Source organism: Balaenoptera ricei, chromosome 18 (genome assembly GCF_028023285.1).
Source record: "Balaenoptera ricei isolate mBalRic1 chromosome 18, mBalRic1.hap2, whole genome shotgun sequence".
Taxonomy (NCBI): Eukaryota; Metazoa; Chordata; class Mammalia; order Artiodactyla; family Balaenopteridae; genus Balaenoptera; species Balaenoptera ricei.
Window position 1 is genome coordinate 6,017,293 of NC_082656.1, and position 26,350 is coordinate 6,043,642.

The 26,350-nt window shown below is 48.7% G+C and overlaps 1 pseudogene; it reads left to right on the forward strand.

The window, feature by feature from the left end:
• The first annotated feature begins 563 nt into the window (after positions 1-563).
• Positions 564-26,350, forward strand: LOC132352718 (large ribosomal subunit protein eL29-like; annotated as a pseudogene).

Genomic DNA, 26,350 nt, shown 5'->3' on the forward strand with positions numbered 1-26,350 from the left:
TGTCTATTTTACATATAGCAGTGTGCACATGTCAATCCCAAAAGAGATGATGGGAAGAGCAGCCAAGGCAGAGGAATTAGGAGAGCAAAGATGCGTGGCATGTTTGGGAAATGCCAAGTAGACTGGTTTGGGGAGAACACAGGACACAAAAAGAATAAAAATTAGTTTATGGCCAGACTCATATGGATACCAGGCTAAGAAATATGGTCTCCATGGGAAAGGCAATGGGCAGCTATTTTAAGCTGAGAGCACGTGGTGCTCCCGGAAGTTAAATCTCCCAGCACGTGTCAGATGATTTGGAAAAGCGGAGATTGGTGCAGAGCTGACACCTAAGACACTGCATGCATCCCATGTTTAAGATCTTTTCTATTATTATTTCACTGTTATTATCATTATTATCTTTCACAGTCATGTATTCGACGCCTACCATGTGCCAGGCACACTCGTCAAGCCTTGAAGATACACAAGTGATCAAGACAGAATGTAAGGGAGGATAATCTTGTTGGAGTCCTCAGATAACAAGCAAGAGTAAGGAGGAAAACTTCAGATGAATAAACTGTACTATGAAAATCAAACAAGGTATCCTTCATTTCCGGGAACAGGGTGGGACAGGTTACTTGAAAGAGTCCTCCCACGGAAAACAACTAAAACTGCTGGATAAAGTACATTTTTAAGAAACCTTCTTAAAAGCTCAGATACAATAGTAAGGAATTTACTAGGTTGAAATCTGTAGGAAAGAGGAGCCTGGAGAATTCAGTGAATCTTACAGCTGCTTTTGCCCCGAGGACAAATGCAACCCATGAGAACTTGAATTTGGGGTTTGGTGGCCTAGAGGGGTAGAAGGGAAAATCCTAGCTCCTCAAACTGGGAGACTGGTAATGTGGCATCCTTGGCACACCAAGCTGGAATTAAGATATGAGTCAGTGTAAGGCTCAACCAGGAGTGAGGCTTCCCACCCCCATGATCTGAGACCTCATCTCTGCCAAAACCCTGCAGGACTTAGTCCCTTCTCAAATCTGCAATTAACTTTTTCTAGAAAGTTCTTCTGAACCATGAAGATCACGAAGACTATCTGAAGTGCACTACCAAGTTTCAGTTATTCAAATTCTCGTGTCTATTCAGAGCACTTTGTGGACAGTGAAACAGAGTAGAACTGTGTGGGGCTCCTGGGCACAAAAGTCTTTTTGTGTCCCCCATTTTCTTATTTGCAGGAAATAGGCTTCATTCAGCCTCCCTGAGGGTAGGTTCAAACAGTTGCTAATCAGAGAAGGGAGGGGATTCGAGGAGCAGTCAAGAGACAATAGTGCAGCCTTGGGGCAGGGTCCCTCTTCCCCCTCAAGTGATACACAGAACAATATCTTTGAGTTATTTTGCAGATACTGAAACCCCCTCCAGGTGAAAGAAGTTAACTGTCTACTGCCCACAAGCACGTGACCCCAGACGGGTCGGAACCTGAAGGATGGCGATGCAGACTCCCACTAAGGTCACCACCGACCACTCAGAATGTCCAGGAGCTGATCACGCCCTCTTTGAACCATTACTATAAAACTCCTCACTAATCCCTCCCAGTTGGGACACACAGTTTTGAAGGCATTAGCCCATTGTGGCCCCCTTTGCCTGGCAAAGCAATAAAGCTATTCTTTTCTACTTCACCCAAAACTCTGTCTCAGAGTCAATTCGGTACCAGGGTACAGAGCCCGGATTTTGGCTACAATAGGCAGGAGAAAAATCCACTGGAGACATTTGGTTTCCCGCCCAGCATGTAAGGCTTAGAAGACGCTACTCCATCCTAACAAGTAAAAAACCGAACACACCGAAAAATCAACTGCTCTGCTTAAATCTGAAAGAGAAGTGAGAATACAGGCAAACCGCTATACTCCCCAAATTGGAAAGACACACAGGCAGACACAGAGAATCACAACTTACCCGGGCAGAAACCCCCCGGCAGACACTTCCTTGGGAACCCGCGCTGGGGTGGAAAACCTGAGCTGTAATGTACGAGCTGCCGGCGCCTCGGTGAAGACCAGTCTGAGGGATGAAAACTCCTGGGACACGCAGTCATCCGGGGGCGCCACGCATTGGGGAGTTTTAGCCCCCAGAGCTCTACCCGGTTCTCCTGGTGAATATCAGAGAAAAGTCCCCCCCACTGCTTCTGGCAGGAGGAGGGGGAAAGGAATCCTGTTGAAATTCACCGAGCCCTCTGTTCTTTTTAACAAGGCCTGCCCTCAGGGGAAAGTAGGTAACAAGAGCCTCGCCTGCTGGGCTGCGATCACAGCCTAACCAACCTGGGGAAGGGAAATACCCACCTCCAGCCCTCTTGAGCGATAAAACTGAGAAGCACCTGTGAAGTTCACAGGCTAGAGCCACAGCCTCAGAAAAGTCGACTGGAAAATGCATCTTCCTGGTCATGAAGAGAGAACCAAGTCCCCCCATTAGAGTCTGCAGCGATCACGGAATTGGGTTGGGAGTCGGGTGGGAATGAGCAGTCGATCTTTACATGATATGAAAGCCAAAGCCAGGAAGTGAAACCAGCAACCCCACTGCGCTGTCCCGAAGGACGTGTGGCGTTAAATCATACGAGCATCTTAACACGGCGGACCTAGCACCGCGGCACCGTCCAGACCTGGGGGCAGCGCCTTCCTTCTGGACGTGACCAGGCAGCACAGCATCACGAGAGGCGGCCAGACTGGAGGGGTGGCCTTCGTTGTGGTCACGGAGGACGATTCCCACCCGCCCAAGCCCCCGCCACATTTATTCGTGGCGGAACATCACCACACCTTCAGCACAGGCAGAGAGAATCAAGGGTCCTGTCAGATACTTTTCCACCTGCTGGTTGGTAGCTACTTAATAAAGTGGAGGAGAAAAGCAGTTACTGGGCCTATTTTCTGATTCAGTGCATTAACTTACTGGCGGCCAGCACAGCTACACATTACAAATGTTTACACTGTTTTCTCAATTTAGCCTTTCTAATTTGCGAATAGATAAAAGGATTTTAAAAACTGGCTGTTACATAATAGTAAAATTGATTGGCACTTGTTAGATATTAAAATATCTTGTTAGATATTTTACACTTAGTAAGCATTACAAAAAACAAAACAAAAAACCCACGCACTCTGCAAGGGGCATATCATTTTGTCCACTGTATAAAAGAAACTCAGTGGGGGAAAGGGGGCTTCATGTGATCCTTGTAGAACACCCCGTCTTCCTAACAGCACCCTCCTCATTCTCTAGTGTAATTGTTGTAATTAAGGTCCATCTCCCCTGCACACGGTAAACTCCATGAGTTCAGGAACCGTGTGAGACTTGTTTACACCTGCGCACGCAGGGTTAAGCGAGGTATATACGTATCAGGTGTTCGGTAACCATTGGTTGAATGGAAGAACGAATGAAGAAAAGGAAATTGAGTCCAAGGAAACAATTTGGGGGGTAGAGATAGTTTGGTAAAGTCCTTTTTTGGGGGGAAACATCCTGGTACAATCCCTTAGCATCTTCGGGAGGTTGTAAACTGCTGCTAATGGAAGCAGATCTGAAGGGCACCAAGTGCCCTCGGTTATACTAACTCACGAGCTCACGGAACAAAATTTGCTTTAGGGTTGAGGACCTCCTGGTGGCCTCCCTCTTTCTCTTTGGTCCCAGGCACTCTGGACCTCAGTGCAGACACGGCCAAGTCCAAGAACCACAGCATGCACAGCCCATCCTGGAAATGGCCCAGAAGCAGCATCGAGAAACCCCAACCACGAAGATGTGAACCTCTTAAGGGGCTGGGCGCCGAGTTCCTGAGGAACACACGCTTTGCCGAGAAACACAGCAAGACGGGCCTGAGGATGATGCAGGCCAACAACGCCAAGGCCATGAGGGCAGGCGCTGAGGCTGTCAGGCCCTTGTAAAGCCCAAGGAGGCCAAGCCCAAGATCCCAAAGGGCATCAACCACAAGCTCAATCAACTTACCTACCTTGCCCACCCCAGGCTCAGGAAGCACGCTTGTGCCTGCGTCGGGGCTCAGGCTCTGCTGGCAAAGTGCAAGACCAAGGCTCAAACCAAGACCCGACTGACTGCAGCTCCAGCTCCGGCTCCTGTTCCAGCTCCAGCTCCGACTCCTGTTCCAGCTCCAGCCCCAGCTCCCAAAGGTGTCCAGTGCCCTACAAAGGCTCAGAGCACAGGTCTTTTCTGCCACTGTGAGCATGGAAGGACTGGTTTGATCCCTGGGCTGCTGAGGGGGCTGGTCTCCTCCAGTGCTATTAGTATAAATAAACCTGAGGCAGGATCGGTTTAAAAAAAAAAAAAAAAAAAAAGGATGGAAGGCCCCTGCTGCTGGGAGGTACGTAGCAAGGATGTGTTCTGACTGTTTTCATCAGCATCCCACCCTGCCACATCTGGTAAAGTACCATCCTGGGCAGGGGTCTATGTTTTAAATAAACAATTTTCATGTATTTAGAGTATCGTTATTGTTACTTCTGTTGTTTTCCCCTAGAGAAAGAAGGCAGTAAAGTTTTCGGGTCTGTCCCCCACTCCTGCCTTCCCAGTTCATCAAATCTAAAAAGGGAAGGAGGCTTTTATTCAATCACTATTTATAGTGGGATTGGGTTCCCAAATGAACATGTCAGGCCAAACTCATAAATAGTCAGGACTACACTAGAAAATCTTTTAAGTTGCCCATAAATTAGTGTTCTCTCCTCTCTTAGCCTAACAGCCAGTCCTGCCTTCGGCATTGGAAGGGATCACTGTGTCTTCTGTTGACACCAGAAGAAGTAGTTGCCTTGTGTTTGGGGTCCAGGACGTAGAATCATACTCAAGAAAAACGCTCGCATCTTTAAAGGGCCAAGCAGATGAGAATGGGCGGTCGCGTGTGTCTCATCTCCCACCACGCAGGGTGGCAGCTCAGTGCGGGGCAGACTCACCAGGACTCCGTGGGTTCTCCCTCCCCGAGAAAATACGTCACTTCTTCCAGGAGCTGGTCCCTGTGCTAGGCCAGGGGACACAAAGAAAATGTACTGTCCTCACCCTTGAGGAGTCCACAACCTAGTGAGTTCACAGCCATGAACCAAAACTGCATTACAACGGATGAGGTGCAAAGAGAGACGTGCGTAAATGGTGCGGAGCAACCAGCTGAGTGGGGCTGGGGAGCTGCCCTGAAGAGCTGGCGTTTGACCTGCGTCTCAAGGGTTGACTGTGGCTTCTCCAGAAGCGGAGGAAAGCCTGGAAGGTACAGCACTTCCCAGTCACGGCAACACGTGGGGGAAGAGGGATCCAGGCAGAAGACGAAGATGGAAAATACCCTGGGGGCCATACTGCACTTGGTACCAGCACATCCCCTGAGAAAAATACCGCCAGACTTGACCAGCTCCCCCGCTCTGTACACCAGCCAGGGGAGCAGAGAATACTGAACCTCCGGAACCCTTCCTCTGCAGGCAGCTACTGTGAGTAAAGGAAAAGACCACAGTAAACCTCTTCCCCAGACCCACCTCCGGGACAACCGCCTCTGGATGGAGTAACTGACAAGCATGGCCAGGGCCACGGGGTTTCCATCCCTTTGCCTGATCTTATCTTCCTTTCAGCAACCTTGCTTGGGGTTGAGAAGCACAGCAGCAGGCTTGACTTTTGAAAACGCCGGAAGCCTCTGTATCTATTCTTCTCTCCTTAGCTGGACACCCTTCACACTCAGACCCCAGCCATGGCCGCCCTGGCAGGTAAGAATCTCAGGCTCAATATAATTCATGGTGTGGGAACTTGATCTAGACCAACATGTGATCTCCAGCCAGTAGGGATTTGGCAAGATCCCAGGAAAGAAAGAAATTTGTATTCTAAGCTGAGGCTAATCGGTCCCGTATTATGTTGCACTTCCCTGTGACAGGCGCCGTGTTCATGCTTGAGGCAAGATATGGCCTGAGTTAGAGCCAGCGTTAAAAGGAAGCAGGCCTGTGACATTTACAAGAAAGGTGAAAACCAAGGTTCCACAAAGAGGGGCGGTGGGATCAGCCACAGAGCTATTTTCTGACTCTGAGAATGTTACAGCGAATCCTGGTGATGCCACGCCCTGTGAAATTAACGCCTCCTTTTCTTCATCCTCACAGTTGAGCCTTGTGAAAGGTCAATTGATGTCAACACTTTTCTGTTACAGGCAAATTCACAAATGCCCAGGAAAAAATATTTGAGTATGTTAAAATCTTTGGGAAATATACAGAAAGAGTAAGGGAAGGGTGAGACAAAATGCCACCCCCTCCTCAGAGCTGTTAAACAAGATTCAGGAAGAGATTTCAAAGAAAAATGTTCAAAACATCTGGTTCTTATCTGAAATATAATTAGAAATGTATCTTAATATACAAGGCATTTTTAAAAGCCGAGAGGAAGGACATTTCTGGGTGACCAAATGTATTGGATGATGTCATAATCATGGCATGAAGAGGAACGCCAGACTCTGGCAATATTTTGAGAGATGTGCTTTTTGTATTGTTTTATTGTTTTTATGAAAAGTTGTTTACCAATGAAATAAGAAGGCAGAGAATGAGACTTTATCAAACATCATTTGGAATCAAGGGATTCCTAAACCTAGGTGGTATAAAGAGAGAAGGTGGTTGATGAGATATGGTTTCAAAATGCTAATCAGTTATAAGGTAGATGTTTTGCGACTTTTTCTTTGCACTCTCTGCCATTTCCCACTCCTGTTTGTTTTTATTTGGTCCATTTTCCACTCTGGGAATAATAAAGAAAAAGGAGCATGTATTTGATTAGAGAACAACAAAAGGAAATAACTGGCTGTTGTCTGGCTCGTGGTCCCAGCTCACTCACCTGGCTCTCCTTGGCCAACTTTTGAAGTCCTGGCATCCAGACCTATTGCATTAGAACCCCTGGGGGCCAGACCCAGGGAACAGTATGTGCTTTTTTAAAAAAAAACAAAACAAAACTCCCCAGATGATGCTAATTGTGCAGCTAGGTTGGAAACCACTGTCATCAACTCTGCAGCATCATGAGTGAGAGACCCCCTCCCTGCTCCGGCCAGCAACCAAGTATTCCCCAGGCTTTTGTACTCACAGACCGGGAACATTTCAAAACGCACTTGGAGGAGCCATATAGATTTTCGTTTGTCAAGATTGTGAAAACAACAGTTACCACTGACTATCATGATCATTTCATGAAATACAGGACATTTTCATATCAAAATAGCAGAAAGGACATAGTCTCAGAGTATTAAAAATCTGATTCCATATGTATTTACACACATACCTATATACCTGCATACATGTATATTTCATCATATTTCTTTCTCCCTTTTACTAAGAAGAGTTCTTCTTGGACTGCCTGGCTTTGGGACCAACTTGCATCCTATCTGCAACACCCCTTCCAAGAAACTGACACCAAAATGAGCATTTACTATATGCCAAGCCCTTGTCTAATTGGTTTACATACATGAAATTGTTTAGTTCTCACAACCTTAAAAAATAGGTACTGTTATTATGTTCATTTTTCAGATAAAGAAATAATCACAGCAGGTGAAGCAGTTTGCTCTGGGTCACACAGTAAGTGACAGAGCCTGATTTTGAACCCAGGCAATCAGATTTCAGAGCCCCACATTCTTAACCTCTTTACCGCACAAGTAGCTATCTGTTCATGTATTATATTATTCAGCAAACACTTATTAAGGAACTACAATGTGCTAGGCACCATGATGAACCCCAGGGATACAGATATTAAGGAGGGTAAAATCTAGGCCCTTGGAACTTAGGTGTGTTGAGGACACATTTATTCCTACTCCTCCTGTTTCCCCAGAAGAGTGGGCCTTCCCACTCTACTTTCCAGGAAGGAAATGAAGGAGGAGCCCATCTGACTTCTCTCTGTCCCCCAACTCACTCCTGGGAAGGAGTGGCTTGTGATGGTTTACCAGATGATTGGTGATTTGGAAGAAGAAACCTGGTTGGCCAAGCAGTGAGTTTCCCAGGCCAGGCTCTCCTCCTGGGGGGCAGATGGTTTGCATTGTTCTGAGGCTGCTGATGACCATGGGGAAGTCTGACTAATTCACTGCCATCCTGGAAGCCCTGTTGGCCACTTGGCTACAGAGGAGCCTGGCCCAAAGCCCAGTTCCTGCCGCAGCTGGACTCGTGGGCACTGGCAACAGCACCTGGGAGTGACTAAGGGTTTGTCTCCCTGTGAAAAATGGTCATCAAGTAGAACTTAGTTTGTACTGGGGGGATCTGCGCTGAAAACACATGACTGGGCATCTGTACCAACATCCTCACATCCACAAGGGCTGCCAAAGGCCAAGAGTCTTGTGTATAATGCACAAGTGCCTGCAAAGGTAAACCAGGAGGCTGGGGAGCCCGGAGGAGGGGTTTCCAACCCAGACTGGGGGATGGGGCACATGAACGGAGTCCTGAAGGACCACAGGCATTTTAGACTTTGAGCAGTGGGGTGGGGGATGGAAAGACGCCAGGCAGGGGTGAGAGCAAATGCAGAGGCAGGAGAGGACATGGCATACCATTCAGAATGAGCAGAGCATCCGCGGCAGAGAGGGAAGAAGTGAGCCTGGAGGGATAAGCAGGGATGGAATTGTGAAAAGCCTTGAACACCATGCCAAGGCCTTGTGTATTTCACCCTGAAGGCACTGAGGAGCTCGTGAAGGGTTTTAAGCCGCAGGGACATGACGATCACTTTTACATTTCGGTAAGATTTCTCCAACAAGAGTGTGGTGAACTGGGGACCAGAGGACCTCCTGGGAAGCTGGGACAGTGGCCGGGCAAAAAATGATGAGGTCTGGAAAGAAGGAAGATGGCTGTGAGGATGTAGAGGAGAGAGAGGAGAGAGATGTCGTGGATCATAGTGACTGATCAGCTATGGCAATCAGGGGAAAAGCAGACCTCTGATTTCTGGCTTAGGGACTGAGGGTACGTAGGTGCAATTCCCAAGATAAGGAACATAAGGAGATCAGGAAGAGGATGACAGTTCCACCGCGGCCAGGTGCATTCTGGGGCGCCCATGATGGGGGCTCTTGTCATGCTCTGTGGTCAGCCCCTCCCGTGGGTCACTGAACTGCAGGCGGTCCTGCCAGCATGCCACGAGACTCTCCCACAGTCGCCAGCGACACCCATGAGGCTGTGGTGGCCGTCCTGTCTCATGGCCTGGAATCCCTTCCGCTTGCTCTGGGCACTGACAGAGCATCCCCACGGCTCCCAGGCGTGGTTCTGGCTTCCGCCCCCCTGGGAGTCACCAGAGGCCCCTCCTGCGCTCATTCTTCCTCTGACTTAGGAAGGGAGAACGCTTCCTCCTTCATCTCCACAGCAACTGGTTCCACCAGTTTTCCGGAGCATTTCTTCCTCTTCCGCTCCAGCTGAACGCTTTCTTGATCAAATCACTCAGCCTCCTGGCAAACACATCCTTCCCTTCCTCGTGCGAGGCACCCCAACCTAGCCAAGAAGCCACAATCCTGCTGTCTTAAATCATGCTCCCCGCTGATCGACCTGTCTCATGTGGATGCATTTGGAGTCAGCTCTGCCTGGGGCTGGCAGATTTCCATCAAACATCTCAGTGGATCTACTCTATTCTGAGGTCTGCCCTGACAGAAGGCACACAATTTAACAGGAATTTAAGGTGAGTAGGGCTAACCTGGGGTCAACAGAAGTGCTTGGGGCTACACCAGTGTGGAGCTAGAGCAACTCCAAGAATCTCCCCAGTGCCCCGGCTCAGACCCAGCTTTGACCAAGAAAGAGTCTTCTGGATTGTCCATCTCCCCCCTCTACCCTCCAGGACTGTGCCAAGCTTGCGAGAAGATGGCTGGATTCCGGGTCAATCTGAAGGTCACAGAAGAAGCTTATTTTAGTACACGATAGAGAAGTTAAGTTCAGGACTGAATTTGATCTCGAATTTCCTTCTGGACCAAGCAGCTCGAGGAACTTGCCTACACGGTTGATTGGTGTTGGTGGGACCCGCGTGGAGGAGGTCGCAGCCCCCAGACTGTCTCCTGGGCGTCTGGCTGTCCAGCTCCGTCTTCTATAACTTCATACTTTCCCATCCAGAAGGCTTCATTTTGGTGTGACTTGGAGTTCAAACATGGCTTGATTATAGACGGAGCTCTGGGAATGTAATGGAGTTGCTATAGGAAAGCTGGCACACAGAACCCAGACAAAGGCAAGTGGCCCTACTGCCAAAATACAAAAATATCACTCTATCAACACTGCTGCTCTGATGAGGCCGGCCAGCCCAGCCAAGGGAATTACCCCAGTGTAATAACTTTCAACTCCAACCCAACTTTTCTTCCGCCCCCTCTGGGTGTGTGATGTCATGGGAGGGGTTCTGGATTGGAAACCAGGAAATTTTCTGGGTCCCTGCTCTCTCTCTCTTTTTTTAAAAATGATTTTCAGTACTCACAATTTAGCAGATATGTTTGAGCTATCTTCTCATTTCCACATTTTGCTTTTTTTTTTTTTTTTCCTGAACCAAATGAATCTAGTGAAAAAAGTCCTTTTTGGTTGAATTAAATCCTCTAGAGAAAAAGTTGAAATAAAACTAAACTTTCCCGACTAGATAAAATTTATTAGATTTCTCAAAATGCTTTAGATAACATGCATAAAAATGATGTGTATGAAGCAATGAAATAATATACAACTCTTAGAAGAGTGGAGCAAGTGGAAATGCAAAGATTTGAAGCAGGTAAGTTCTTCTGGCTTTGAGAGAGCCTTTGAACCTACATGCTTATCTCATACTGTTTCTCTTATCTACTGCTCTGTGCCAAACCACACCTGCTCCCTGTCATTACTCTGCCCCACACCATAGGGTCCTTCGGGCAGGTTGCTTAACTTCCTTGGGCCTCAGTTTTCCCATCTAAAAATATTAGATTAAAAAAGAGATCTAAGGAGATTAAATGAGCAAACACAGGTGGAAACTCTTGCGTTCAGTACAAAGCAGTCAAATTAGAATTTTTGGTAGAGGTTGCTTCAAAGCACTGCTGACCTTTCATATATTAATTTAAATGTTTCCTTTTGATTAGCATTCACTGTGCGTTCATCCAGCAAGCAGTTCTCAACATCACCATGGTGTGAAGGGCGTCATCTTGTTCAATGGCTTTGTCTGTGTTTTTATCTCTCTGGTATTTTCTGTGACCCCCCTGCAGTCCAATCAGACAATAGTAAGAGGCTCTGTTTTCATGGTCCTCAGCGTTGAGAGGTTAGAGCAGAAATGTAGAGAGAACAAATAAAGCCACGCTCAGCTTTTGGATTTCAAAATAGATCTTGAGTCTCATAGCAGAGATGAGATAAAAGAAAAAGGTTTTGAGTCTCAAAAAAACAAGGTCTTGGAGGACTTAGGGCATATAGCATTTGTACCATAAATGACGTAGTTAGGAGAATGAATAATCAGATGAGAATGGGTTTTTGCACTCCAAAGGAATCATCCAGACCAAATATGGGGGGGCAGGGGAGAAGACATCAGAGGGAGGGGAGAGGCAGGGGATGAAAGAATCCCTAGGTATGTCAGGGGATTGTAGATGCAGATGTCCTTCCATATCAAGGATACTGGGTTTGGTGGTGAGGCTCTCTCATGCTGGTAGGGTAGAGCAGCAGTAAGGTAAAAACAGCAGCCTGGCCAATCTGCATGGATAAGATTTAAGACAGCCCCACCAAGTGTCCTCTATCCCTAGTGTGTTGCATCCAAATATTTGCCATCTCTCCTTCCTGGAGAGAGGCAAAGAGATAACTGAGAGAATCAGTAAACCTGCAGATGAGGGCTAAGCATGACCCACGTGGACCCACTAACAGAGACCAGAAGAAACATGATTATCGCAGCCAATGCCAACGTTGGGAGATGACAACAACCGGGGACCTTGTGGATGAGGGAGCATCTTGGCAGATGCCAGCGTGAGTAGATGACGATAACCAGGGGTCTGATTCCTTGAAGGCGTGGCATGTTAGCACCCTTGAACTCAGACCTATTCCCAGGTACATGGGTAGGGAGGGAAAACTGAATCAATCAAGAAAATCCTGGGACTTCCCTGGTGGTGCAGTGGTTAAGAATCCGCCTGCCAATGCAGGGAACACGGGTTTGAGCCCTGGTCCGGGAAGACCCCACATGCCGCGGAGCAACTAAGCCTGTGCGCCACAGCTACTGAATGCGCCACAGCTACTGAAGCCTGTGTGCCTAGAGCCCGTGCTCTGCAACAAAAGAAGCCACCGCAATGAGAAGCCCGCGCATCGCAACGAAGAATAGCCCCCGCTCACCGCAACTAGAGAAAGCCCGTGTGCAGCAACGAAGAGCCAACGCAGCCAGAAAGAAAGGAAGGGAGGGAGGGAGGGAGGAAAGAAGAAAGAAAGAAAGGCAATCCCAACTCAGTTTACTCTGAAGTGATTACGTTTTTACCACCAACAGAATAGGGGTGCATGAAACAGAATTAAATTCAGTCTAAAAAAATTAAGTTATACATACAGCTTTGCATCTCTGAGTTTTGTGAACTGAAACTCCCATTCAGTGGTCAGGTGATAGCCCTGGGACTACTGATGACCTTAAGAAAACTGAAGGTCAAATGAGCTTAAATGTACCCAAAGGCTAATGTTGGAGCAGACACCGGGTTCCCCCGGCCAGGTCCCAAGGCCAGAGTCAGGGTTCAGCTTTCCAAAGCTTCCTTTCCCTCCAGATCCCCTCCCACCCCACCCTCCATGCACATATTCTCAGCCTCCAGTTCTCATCCCTGATAAAGGATATAAACAGAAACAAACAAAAAAAGAGAACCATATGAGATGGGGGAAAAAAGTGCAGGACCTGAGAAGAGGGAGGGTAGAGGGACAGAAATGGAAATACAAAGAGGGAGAAAATAGAGGGATAGCATTTAAACTCCACACGGACGCCGCTGCAACGACTGCAAGACAGCTATTACCTATTCCTACGGGGAGTCGCTCCCCTCTTGGGGAAAGGAGGAAAATCTAAAATAATAATAATGATAGCTACCTTGATTAATAACTGCTCTGCCCTGTACATGTACATACATATATGTATAGAGAAACGTAGATGAATGTATGGAGTATAAAGTTCAATAATTACAAAGTAAAGATTCTTAATGTCTTAAGAGACAATGTCAGCCAAAAAAAATACTCTTGCTGGGGGTAAAGAGGTATTTCCTCATGGGTGCACACACAGACACACACACACACACACACACACAAAGTATGCATATGTGTTGTACTGTGTATTAAAGTGATTTACTTGCTTGGATAATTTGAAAGTAAATACACACATACAAAATATGCATGTATGTTATACTGTGGATTAAAGTGATTTACTTGCTTGGGTAATCTGAAAGTAACCTTGTGACACTCCCTGAGGTAATATGCAAAATCTGACCATAGGATGAGTGGAAATCTGGAACCCTTTCACTTTAGCTCTTCAGCATAACCTCCGGCACAATGAATTCTACTGCTTTCTAAAGATAGTGGTGGTGATGAGACCTCTTCCTCGACAGAGGCTAGAGCCCCCTGATTATGTTCCTCTGGATTTGTCACCCTTTGTATGCCTGTGTCTTAATTCCCCTGCTGTGTTGCTAGCTCCTTTTCTTTCTCTTCGTGTCCCTCCCTGACACTGCTCTGAGATCTTGGGTGTAGGAAAGGCTCAGTAAATACTGCTTGGTTGGTTGATTGCCAGCTGGGCGAGGCGATTTCCTTCAAAGCCAAGAGGATGACTTGTCTTGACACCTTATACTTTGCGGATGAAAGGCAAGCCAAAGACTGATTTAAAATGTAGGTCTGGCTGTCAGAGCAGACCAAGGTGGGGGAGAGTCCAACTGTGTGGTCAGACCGCCATGAGGGCCCCCCCTGCCTTGATTCCTTGATATGTGAAGACCTGGCCCGTGTCCTCCTTTGAGAAGAGAACAGAGCCATCGCTGAGGGTGTGAAGTTCAGATGTGATTTTTCAGTTGGATAGTCACCTCAGATTCCTGTATTGCTTGCCCCCGCCCTTTCTCTGTGTCTCTTTCTGTCTCTCTTTCTCTGTCTCTCCCAATGTACACCGAGTTCATTTGGGGCATGTAAAAAGGAAGAAAAGGTATGGCAGTTCCTATGAGAATGCCCCCTCCCAACTGAGCAGTTATTTTATTCAAAAGAGGAACGATTCTTGTTTTTAAAGCAGGGTCCTTTCTACCTGAAATGTCTCTTCTCCCCCCACCTCCTTCCCCTATACATCTCTATGGCATTCCTTAATTCTGGGAATGCCAGGGTTGTACGCCATTCCTGTATCCTCTATTAAAATATAAATACACTCATTCAGATAGCCCATTCAAACAATGGTAGCAAACACTCACACTTTAGTATGAGTGAGTTTATCGCTACTCTACTGTTTCTAGATTTCACTAGAAAAGAAGCAGAAGGGACTTCCCTGGTGGTGCAGTGGTTAAGAATCCACCTGCCGATGCAGGGGACATGGGTTCGATCCCTGGTCCGGGAAGATCCCACATGCCGCGGAGCAACTAAGCCCGTGCGCCACAACTACTGAGCCTGTGCTCCAGAGCCCGCGAGCCACAACTGCTGAAGCCCACGTGCCTAGAGCCCGTGCTCCGCAACAAGAGAAGCCACCGCAATGAGAAGCCTGCGCACCTCAACAAAGAGTAGCCCCCACTCACCACAACTAGAGAAAGCCCGCACGCAGCAACTAAGACCCAACGCAGCCAAAAAATAAATAAATAACTTTAAAAAAAAAAGAAAAGAAAAGAAGCAGAAGAAAGCATGGGCCCTGGGAAATGGGAGGCTAGAAAGAGATGTGGCTTTAGGGGAAGGAGAATTGGAGAAAAAAATGAAGCAAAAAGGTGAGGCTGAAAATACCAAAGAGAAAATTTTCTTCTTTCTGATTTTTCCCCGCTGTCCTCCCTGCCCATCTCTCCCTCTGACGTTGCTCCTCTTCTTTGTGTGTACGTGTAGGGCACTCCTATGTGTACCCACAGGCGCATCAACATGATTTCAACAGTGCACAACGTTAACTAATACTTTGAAACCCCTTCACCATTAGGCATGGAAACCATAGAAAATCTACATTTTCAGCCAAATACCTTTCATTCATTCATTCTCACAAATATTGATTTAATGCTGTGCTGGGCATTAGGGTTACAGAAATGAACAAGACAGATCAATGGTTTTTACCTATACTATAGTGAAAATATTTGTGCCCTTTGTCTAATTAGACTGGGCTTGGGAAGAAAAAAGAAACAAACATGGCTGTTTGGCTTAGGTTGGTGGGAATGTGTGTGTGTGTGCGCGTTTGCATGTGTGAGACGTTGAAGGTAAAGGAAATCAGTGAGTCTTTAGAGTTTTTCTATATTTATTTCTAAGTATTTTGAAAGTTCAAATTACCTTGAATAAATGCCTTAATTGCTCATGCTGCAATTCAAGCCATTATCTCCTTTTCTTAAGGTCATAATGTTGTAAATAGAGAATAAATTCCTAGCTTTAAATGCCGAAAGTTTAATAACAAAAAGCAAAGAAAAATAAAAGTATACTCCAATATATGCTTTTTATTTATTTAGTAAGTTTCACTTAAAAGAGACCGTGTTAATATTTCTTTGGGGGATTTTTTCTGCAAAGGATGTACTTACTGGAATTCTTAACAATGACCCATTCAAATCTAGACTGAAGGTAGAGTCTACCATCAGCATAGTCGTCCTTTACTGCCAGAAGGCCCTTGATATGACATAAAACTTTAAGCGGCATCTTTCTCAAGCATCTTTTTGCTAATTGAATGTTGCCCTTGAACTTGCTTGAATGGTAACCGCTGAGGAGCTCCCCTTTCCTGGCTCACCAGACAGATAGGAAGGAGGTCAGTCCCTGGCGAATCAGAGCTGTTTGTTCTGCCTCGTGCCGACAAAACCCTCAGTGTTCCCACCCAGGACTGGCTGTGTTGTTTGTGGGATGCAAAATAAAAATGAGAGGCCCCTGGTTCAGAATTTCAAGGAGGTGACAGCAGAGCATTAAACCAAGTGCAGGCCCTTCTGAGTGCGGGACTCTGGGCAAATGCAGTCTGTCTGCCCTGCACCCACCCAGAGAGAGACCCAGCTTGGAGAGGCCCTGGCCACCTTCTCCTTACTCCTCACCCCCAGCTCTGCAGCACTTCTGCTCTTTCCTAGGCTCTGGCTCCATTCTCCTTGTCCTAGTGCATCCTTCTCCTACTTGAGCAATGTCCCTCTCTCAGCCTCCACCCCCTCCTCTCTCTCTTCCTTTCTTCCGAACTCCAGCATTTTCATCCTTCTAGATATGACCTAGACAATCTCTGGATGCAGATCCAAGGCCTGTTCCAAGATTAGCTCTAGCCTCAGATACATGTGTGTCTTTCAAAACTTCCCCATTATTTCTGGGTCTTCCTCTCTTTGGTGCCAAAACAGGTTTTAATGACCAAGTCCTAATGTGTCATGCATGTGTGATGAGGCGGGCACACAGAGGTGGGATGCAGGGGGTAATCTGGGCCTCATTACAGGGCCAAGAAAGAATCAAAGAATGAAACGATGCTCCAACGCGATCCGGGACCCACACGAGACAGGGAACCATAAGGATGAAGGTGTAAACAATGGGCCCGGGAACACGTGTTCACCCACAGTGCCATGCACATCAGAGCTGTGAACTTCCTCTGACACATGTTCTAAAGGAAGAGGAAATGTTCAACGCATCTCCCAGATCACCTCTGTGGAAACTGCTTTTAGATGGTTCTCATCTAGCAGCATGACTCACCAAAGAGTCTTTATTCATTGACCCTTTCTTCAGGGCCGTCAATGAAATGACTCACACCTCTATTTACTAGATTTTATTGGGAAGGTTAGGTGAAATCCTTTCCCCTGGGAACAGGAAGTTTTTGGCGTTTCTTATACAGATTAAACACCGCTGGGGGCACAGTAGCATACGCACTGTCGCTGGGCTGACTTCCTACCGGGACGCTGCATCCTATCACGGGCAGCAGAATCACAGTTCTGGGGGAAGCAGAGCAGCTTTCAAAAGGCACAGTCAACATCAGTACACTCTTAATAATCCAAATGCACAGAAGATAAGGCCCGACAAAGTATTTCCTGTTTGGAATATTTAGAAGAGAGACCGAGAGTAAGAAAGTATTGTGGGAAGCACTGGCAAAAGGCTCAGTGACTGAGTTTTGGGAATTGCAACCCCTGATCTTGCCTATGGGGGATACTCAGGTGTCTGCAGTCAATGGGAAACACGGGGAGATCGAGTCCATTGGAGGTACCACTAGGGTCACTGCCCGTAGCAAAAGGGCGGGTCAGGAATTCACCAGGCAGCAGACTTCAGGCCCAGGGGTAAATGGGGCAAGCGACAGCTGCGTGGACGAGGGGCTTTTTATTTTATTTTATTTTCACTTTTTAAATTAATTTATTCAATTACCCTCCTTTAGGAAGATTCACATTAGAAAGACAGGGGAATTATCAGCTGCCTAATCCACATCATTAATGGGAAGTAGCTATTTGAAGAGCATTAGAAATATTAAGACCAGGAACTCTTTCCTTGGATTTTTCATCCCACCCTTGCCTGCCCTGTCCACCGATGACAGCTGGTCCAGAGCAGGACTCCCCAGGAAGAATCCACTCTGACTGCGTGTCCTGCTAACTAGAGAGGAAGAAGCAGCTAGCCAGGCCTCTGGAAAGTTCCTTGTCTGGCATGAAGGACCTTCTCCTTGTCAGTTGTAGAGAAATGTTGCAACCTTGCCATGTGCCACAGGAGGCTAAGAAGTATCTTCAGCTGACATCAAAGCAAGAGGCCAGTGCTACTCTCAAGACATCAGTCCTTCTGCATCCCCCCCTCCCCCCCCTCCCCCCGGTGGTTAATGCTACAGTCACGGAAAGGACGGAAAGAGCTCTTACACAGGTCAAATCTGGAGACAGAGCCTGGAGTCTAATCCCATAGCTCCCAGACAGGCACTTTAACCACAGGCCAGTGGATGCCACGGTGTGTGTATCTCCAGGGATCCAGGGGACCCCCTCCCCCCAGTCCCATGGGACAAATAAGCCACACATCCCTCCCCCAAACAGCAAACACCATCTTGGGGAAAGAAGCTGGGGGAAGGGAAGGTGATCTGAGACACTGAGCAAGAGAAGCAAAAACATGACCCAAGGAAATCATTTAAATGATCAGTTGCACAAAGCCTTAACCCATATCAGGCATCCACTTAAAAATTTCCCCATAACCGTTTGATGGCAGCCTGAGAAAATAAGGTTATTTATAGACCAAAGTCATTACGTTTTTGTCCACACATCGAAGGGTGCCAGGCATGAGTTAACAACCCTGCCACACAGCCGATTATTTATCACCTACTATATGCCAGATGCTACATTTGATGCGGAGGGGACAAAACTAGCTTAAGAGAGAAGCAGACAGGTAAGTAGTTATTAGATCGAGCTGTTGGTAAGCTCTGTGACAGAGGGATACCTCAGTGACACAGGGGCCCGGAAGAGAGGCATTTACTCAGAGAAGGCTTCTGGATCGTTGAGACTCGAGCTGAATTTGGATGGACAAGTAGGCGTCAAATGGAATTTAGATGAAAAGCTGTGGGAACACTTTCCAAGCCAGGAGGATCGTAACAGACACAGAGGCGGGGAAGTGCGTGACGAGGTCAGAGGACGGAGAGGATTCTGTGTAGCTGAGGTGTGAGGAAGAGTCAGGAGATGGTGCTAAAGAGTCCGATCAGGGGCTTCCCTGGTGGCGCAGTGGTTGAGAATCCACCTGCCAATGCAGGGGACGCGGGTTCGAGCCCTGGTCTGGGAAGATCCCACATGCCACGGAGCAACTAGGCCCGTGAGCCACAACTACTGAGCCTGCACGTCTGGAGCCTGTGCTCCACAACAAGAGAGGCCGCTATAACGAGAGGCCTGCGCACCGCGATGAAGAGTGGCCCCCGCTTGCCGCAACTAGAGAAAGCCCTCGCGCAGAAACGAAGACCCAACACAGCCAAAAATAAATATTAAATAAATTAATTAATTAAAGAGTCCAATCAGGAAGAGATATGTGTGCTGAGCTAAGGCATCTGAATTTTGTCTTGAAAGCTATAAAATAAAAAAAAAAATCATTGAAAGATTCTAACCAGGGCAGGACAGAATCAGATTCTCATTTGAAACAAATAATTCAGGTGGCAGGGTGGAGAACAAGCACAGGAGGGCAGGGAGAGGAGAAAGGAAGGCGGAAACCTGGTGAGAAGTGATGAGGGCCTGAACCAGGAGGCTCAGATTTAAAACATGTTTGGGAGATGGAATCTACAGGATTTCATGACCTGTGAGGTGAGGGAGGTGAATGAGAGGGGCCCGCAGAGTTCTGATTGGATTGTGGTTCCCAAGTGGGTACCTTGCTCCAAAGGGAATACAAGACAACGGTGGGTTTGAGGAGGCAGGCGATGGCTTGGTTGGGATGTGGTGGATAAGTCTGTGGTGTTTCTGTCCAGTTTCGGTCAGGGTGGCCAGTAAAAGTCAGTGCCCCCGAGAAGTGAAATCAGGACCTGGGCTTGCTGTTGGGCTGTCATTTTGGCAGTTACTGGGGGCCTTGATGACAGCACACTGAGTGTGCTGGTGGAGATGAGACCCCACTGGCAGTGGATTGAGGAGAGACTGATAACCTGAAGCTGGTATCCTTGCAGCCCTTGCTTGGTGAAGAGCCCCCCACCCAAACTGGGCACCTTCCCCGCGGACGCCCAGCTCTTTCTCATATCAGGTACTCGGGCGGTCACTGGGGCCTGTTGATTCCGTTCCCCTAGGGTCTCCATTCCCCACCGCCCACCCCCGTTCTCCACACCACCTCCCACCTCCATTCAGTCTTTCCAAGATGCTGCCTGACTTCCAAACAGAACCCAGGAATCCTTTAACAGCACAGATCTGACCACGTGACCCAGGTGGCTCCGACAACCTTCTGGATCAAGTCTGGACTTCAGGACTGGATCCCCGAGTTCCTGCCTAGCCCTCACTCTCCCTGGGCCTCCTTCCAGCCCATCCCCCAGATACCCTTCCCCCACTCCCCCGCTCAGATTGAAAGCACGTGCCCCTCCCTCCCCCTTCAGCTCTCATAGCTCCTGAGTTAGGGTGATGGAGAGCCGCCCACAGGTGTGGCGGCCAAAGTACCGTTGCGAAGGGCTTCGGAGCTGTGAAAAATCAAGGTATTGCGAGGCCAGAGGGCTGAGTGGATCATTTACAAGAACCCAGGAGGTGGAGATCACGCTGTGAGTTTAGAACCGAAACTCTCAACAGATGTGAGAGCTGACAGGTGACCACAGGGGACGTGGAGGATGGCCCCCATGAAGGGGAAGATAGAGGACAGTGGCCTGAAAGTGGCAAGAGGGAGGTAGGAAAACCCTCAGGCATTTACCTCTTCCTCCGGGCCAGGGAAGGGGAGGGGTGTGGGATGAGCTGCCTGCGCCTGAGAAGAGGGAAGATCATCCCTCGCCTTCTGGTCAAACTGCAACCTGGAAAAATCCTCTTGTTGGGAACACACGCCACGAATTCCTCATCATCCTCTGTACGCCGACGATGCCTAAATCTACGCTTCGACTTGGACCTCACTTCTGATTCACGCGCCCCAAAGGCAGCTGCATACACAACCCAAACCCTTGTGTCCAAAACAGAATCCCCACCTTTCCCACCACGTCCCTTTCCCCCACTCACACTTCTTCCTGGCTTCCTCCTCGTGCGGGTGAATTATAGCCTCCTCTCCTCGTTGCTCTAGTTGGAAGCCAGGTCACCTGACTCCTTCCTCGGCATCCCCTGCCGTTCAGCAGCCATGTCATTGCACCGGGCACTCCTACCCTCCGGCGCTTCCCTGGCAGTGCGGTCACTCCCCTGTGGCTCCGGTGTTCCGGCCCCTCTCCCGCTCCCTGGCTCATTCCCACTGCGCCTACAGCACTGACGTCGCAGCTGGCTTCATCTCCACGAAATTAAAAACTCTTGCAGGGCCCAGGGCAATGCAGGGCCCCAGCCTGGGGCTGGGAAGTTAATCTCCTCTTCCCACAGACTCTGCTGTCCCAACCCATGGCCCATGGTGACCCCCAATGGGTTGCGACGTCCACGCTGGGATGTACTTGGTACCCAGATCGAGGGCAGGCAAGACGCCCCATCTGGGCTGCCCACAGAGTGTCCCTGGGGCTGCCAGCCCGAGGAGGGGTGCCAGTGCCTCGGTCTGCCCTGAGATGCTACGAACCTGCACCCAAGGTCTCACACGTGTGCAGCGAGGCCCCCACCAGGGGTGGAGGGTGATGGTGGAAGAGGGGCCTCCTGCCCTCATCTCCCCAGGTGGAGGGCACGAGCCATGGGGGGACAGGGATGGGGAAGGGGAGTCAGGCAGGGCGGGCCCACCAAGAGACAGGGAGCAAGTGGGCAAGAACTCATGCTGGGAGACCGGGAGGGGTGAAGAGGTGGGACCGCACGTGAGCAGAGGCTCCAAGCCCCCCGACACGCTCTGTTGTCCCTTTATTTACAGAACACAAAGTCAAAGATAAAATTCTTAAGGATTCCAAGATAGCAACTACAGAGCATTGAACCTCACCCTTCTAAGTGCACATCCTGTGCAACCGCACTGGTCACACCTGTCTGTGATTTCAGCCCTGCCTCTTCCCTCCCCTCCTTAAAATCCTTCAGGGGCTCACATCCTTTTTTTAGGGAAAAAAAAAGCCCAAATGCTTTCACCTGGCTTTCACTGTTAGGACTTCTGACACACTGTTCTCACTGCCCAGAACACATTTACCCCCTCCCCACGTCCCTTGGTCTATGTTCATCAATGGGGTCTCACTTTCTCTGGGAAACTCCATGACCCCCTTTTTAAAAAAAATATTTTTCATTAAAAAAATTTAAAAAAAAATTTTTTTTTTGGCCACGCCCTGTGGCACATGGGATCCTAGTTCCCCCACCAGGGACTGAACCTGTACCCCCTGCAGTGGAAGCGTGGAGTCTTAACCACTGGACCACCAAGGAATTCCCTCCATGACCCTCTTGTTTGAGTGCCTCATTTATCTGGCCCCATGACACTAAGATCAAATGGAGAAGGAGCCACACACACTCCAGAACGAGGGCTGCAATAAGCACACAACTTGGAAGCTGGACCATCAGCTTCTACCCCCAAAATAGGAGGAGTTGCCCCTCGGACTTGATAGGGCCTGGGGCGGAAGCGTTTGTGACTGCCTTTATTAACCTGTCCCTCTCCTGAGGTTGCGCTGACCATGAGGGCTGTCATTGCCTGTGGGTCCACATCTCTGCTACTCGCCACATATGTGCCCACCGTGGAGGCTGGATTTTATCCTCAGTGCCTAACACGGTGCTTGCCACATGCTAAGTGCTCAGGAAATATCTACTGACTAAACTGAATGAATGGGTTGAAATCAATCAATGAATGAACGGAGTTGCATGCTCAGGTTATCGTAGCATTCTAAGAGGGCAGAGCCTGCGTCCTAATACCAGCGTTTCCCCCAATAAAAGAACCAGCCTCTGAAGGAGAGGATCTTAACTGGAGGTCCACCGAGATTCCAAGGGCATCCACGGACTGGGTGGAAGGACTACAAATTCCAAAAATTGAGTGCACAATTTGATGGGTAGTGTATTGTTGGGAAGTTTTCTTGGACATTCGGTGCACACTCAAGGTTGAGAACCACTAAAGAATTAGAAATAGGATGCTGTATTTTCCAATCAGTAGAGGTGAAAAAAGAAAAATTAGAGAGAGCCCAGAAATAAACCCTCACATTTATGGTCAAAATTAACTCAAGGGTATTCCCTGGTGGCTCAGTGGTTAAGAATCCGCCTGCCAATGCAGGGGACACGGGTTCGAGCCCTGGTCTGGGAAGATCCCACATGCTGCAGAGCAACTAAGCCCACGTGCCACAACTACTGAGCCTGTGCTCTAGAGCCAGTGAGCCGCAACTACTGAGCCCGCATGCCACAACTACTGAAGCCCACATGCCTAGAGCCTGTGCTCCACAACAAGAGAAGTCACGGCAATGAGAAGCCCGCGCACCACAACGAAGAGTAGCAATCACTCTCTGCAACTAGAGAAAGCCCGCACGCAGCAACGAAGACCCAACGCAGCCAAAAATAAATAATAAAATAAAATAAATTAAAAATAAATAAATTTTAAAAATTAACTCAAGATGGATCAAGACCTAAGTGTAAGACCTAAAACTCTTAGAAGAAAACATAGGTCAAAAGCTTCTCGACAATGGATTTGGCAATGATTTCTTGGCGATGACACCAGAGGTCCAGGAACAAAAGTGTCGAAGTGATGAACCCCCACTAAGAACCCAGGACAGCACGCTTCCTGTGAGCTTCCCTGGTTAGCGACAAGCTCTGTTTGTCACATGCGCTGCGAGCAGTACTGGGACACCGCGGGCTTTCTGTCGCCGTCCCTCTCCATGGCGCCGCTTGGTTAGGGCGTGTGTGCACGATTATCATGTTATCCCCAGGCCAGCATGTCAGCACTTATTATCCCATAAAATTAATTCCTTTTTAAATATGATTATTCATAAAAGGCATTTGCTTTACTCTAGGAGGTTTTTATATGGCTTCAAATTAGTGAGTCCTTTTTTTTTTTTTTTTTGATAGCTTCACCCTCAAGATGCAAGAGAATTGGAGAAAGGTCAAGAGGCCACTTGTGGGCTTCCTGATGGCGCAGTGGTTAAGAATCCGCCTGCCAATGCAGGGGACACAGGTTTGAGCCCTGGTCCGGTAAGATCCCACATGCCACGGAGCAACTAAGCCCGTAAGCCACAACTACTGAGCCTGCGCTCTAGAGCCCGCGAGCCACAGCTACTGAGCCCGCGAGCCACAACTACTGAGCCCACGTGCCACAACTACTGAAGCCTGCGCGCCTAGAGCCCGTGCTCCGCAACAAGAGAAGCCACCGCAATGAGAAGCCCGCGCACCGCAATGAAGAGTAGCCCCCGCTTGCCGCAACTAGAGAAAGCCTGCGCGCAGCAACGAACACCCAATGCAGCCCAAAATAAATAAATTAAAAAAAGAGGTCACTTGTTAAAGAGCAGAAGATAAGAAGCAGGATATGCAAAATGAGAGTCCCATGGAGCCAGGAAAACATAGGGACGAACCTTCTGCGGGCCGACAGAGCCGTCCGCTGGGGCTGGAAACACAGACTCACAAGCCGAGATCGCTTTGATAATGAAAAGAAAGCATTTGACCTAATAGCAGAGGAGGTTATATCCCCAAGAGACTTTTTTTTTTAATCTTTATTGGAGTAGAATTGCTTGACAATGTTGTGTTAGTTTCTGCTGTATAACAAAGTGAATCAGCTTTATGTATACATATATCCCCATATCCCCTCCCTCTTGAGCCAACCTCCCACCCTCCCTACCCGTCCCCCCCACCAAGGGACTTTGAAGTCCTGTCTCTTTTCTGGGCTGAACTGAGATTGGATTTCTTTAGCAGCTCCCAGGGATGGGCGGACAGCTGAAGGGAGCTTAAAGTGAGGAGCACGGAGCCGTTTGAAGTCCGGCATACCAGACTTCACATTCAATGATGCTGGGTAATGGTTCAATTTCTCTGAGACTAAATTGGCTTGTCTTTAAAATGAAAGTAACAAAATCACCTCCCCGAGTTATTAGGATGATGATATAAAGAGGCACAGGAGGGACTTCCCTGGCGGTCCAGTGGTTAGGACTCCGCGCTTCCACTGCGGGGGGCAAGGGTTCGACCCCTGGTTGGGGAACTAAGATCTGCATGCTGTGTGGTGTGGCCAAAAGAAAAAAAAAATTTTGAAAAAAAAAGAGGCACAGGAAAAATCAGGGGTAAAACGGGAGCTCAAATATTACTTCCCCTTCACCCCAGTGTTGACTCATATGGCTTCAAACTCATTTTGTATTTCTAGGTCTCCAGCAAATGTGTTTAGTGCGGCACTAACTAAACTTCTCTAGAAAACAAAGCCTGTCCTTGCCCTGCAGCTGTCCTCTATTTGGAATCCTTCAAATCTAAAAGTTCAGAAATGTTTGCATGTCCATTCCCCTCTCTGAATCATCCTGGGATGTCCTGACTCTTGTTTTCTCACCCGCTTTCTCTTCAGTGGTTCAGATATCCTCTCAATATTTGTGTTTGCAAAGTTCCATCTCTGGGCCTGAATTCCCCCCAGAGTTCTTGTGGCCCAGATCCAAACAGCCTGCAAGCATGTCCCTTTACCTCACCGGACACTCCAGTCTTGTTTTGCCAGCAAATATGTATGGAATGCCGCTAAGTGCCAAATCCTGTGCCGGGACTGTGGTTTTCAGCTAAATTAGAAACAGTTCAACCCTCAAGGAGCTCCCGTTCAGGGGGAGATGGATCATGCAGTGACGGTGGTACAGATGCGCTCTGTCCCAGCACCCAGGAGACGCAGCAGGCCAGGTGCTGCCTGAGGATAGAGAAGCCATCCAGGCACGAGGAGACATGCATCCCCCAAGCTGTGAGGGCCCGGCCACCTCAGAGGGCCCACCTGTGCGGGGGTCGACCAGGGGTTCCTGGCGGGTACTGTCCACTCTGCAGACAGAAAGGGAAGCCCTCACACCAGTTGCAGCCTGGGACTCAGAGCGGAGAGAAAAGAGCTTCTGCCAGGGTCCGGCAGCCAGGGCTCCAGCCTCATCAACACCCAGCGCTCAGCTCATGGGATGTGAGAACCGCGAGGCGAAATCAGGGTGTGGAATCCGGGCACCCCAAGGCCTCCCAGGCTTGCTTGGGAAAAGATAGGAAGCGCACTGTGTGGGCTGATGCTCACCGGGGAGTCTCAGTTAAGCGAACATCAGCATTGACTCAACACGGGGGCAGCTGCTCTACGCTCAGGTTGTTTGCCAGGCAAACTGCAGGACGGGGGACACCGAGACCCAGCAACACTGCAGAAACCAAATCGCTGGGCAGAATTCATAAAAGGCTGAAGAGACTGGCATGTAAACAAACAGCCATAACACAGGGCAGTGTCGCTCAGAAACCACCACATGCACAGTCACTCAGCAACGTGATGTAGTGAAGAAGACACGGCCTTGGGTCAGACCTGCCAGGCTCTATCCCAGCTCAGACATGTAGTAGCCAGGAGACCAGGGCCTCAATGTCCTGATCTGTAAACTGGGGCTGCAGGAGGATTCACTTAGCCTTGATATCTGGAAAGTGAAGTGCCTGGTATATAGGAAAGGTTCCATAAAGGGTCCTTGTTATGGTTTATTATTATTGCGAGCTGAGCCCAGTGAGTTTTGCCCTCTCCCTCATCTTCGCGTTCTGCAACGGGTCACCAGACAAGTCCTGTGTTGGCTCTCCTGTCTGTGTTCCTCTCCCGTCCTGCTCTCTCACCGGACCCTCCCTCCAGCCTCACCTGAGGCCCGGCCTCGGCAGCCGTGGACCTCCGCTGCCTTCGGCCTGGACACGTGCCTCCTTAAGCGCGTAGCTGGCCCTCCTCACACCAGCTGA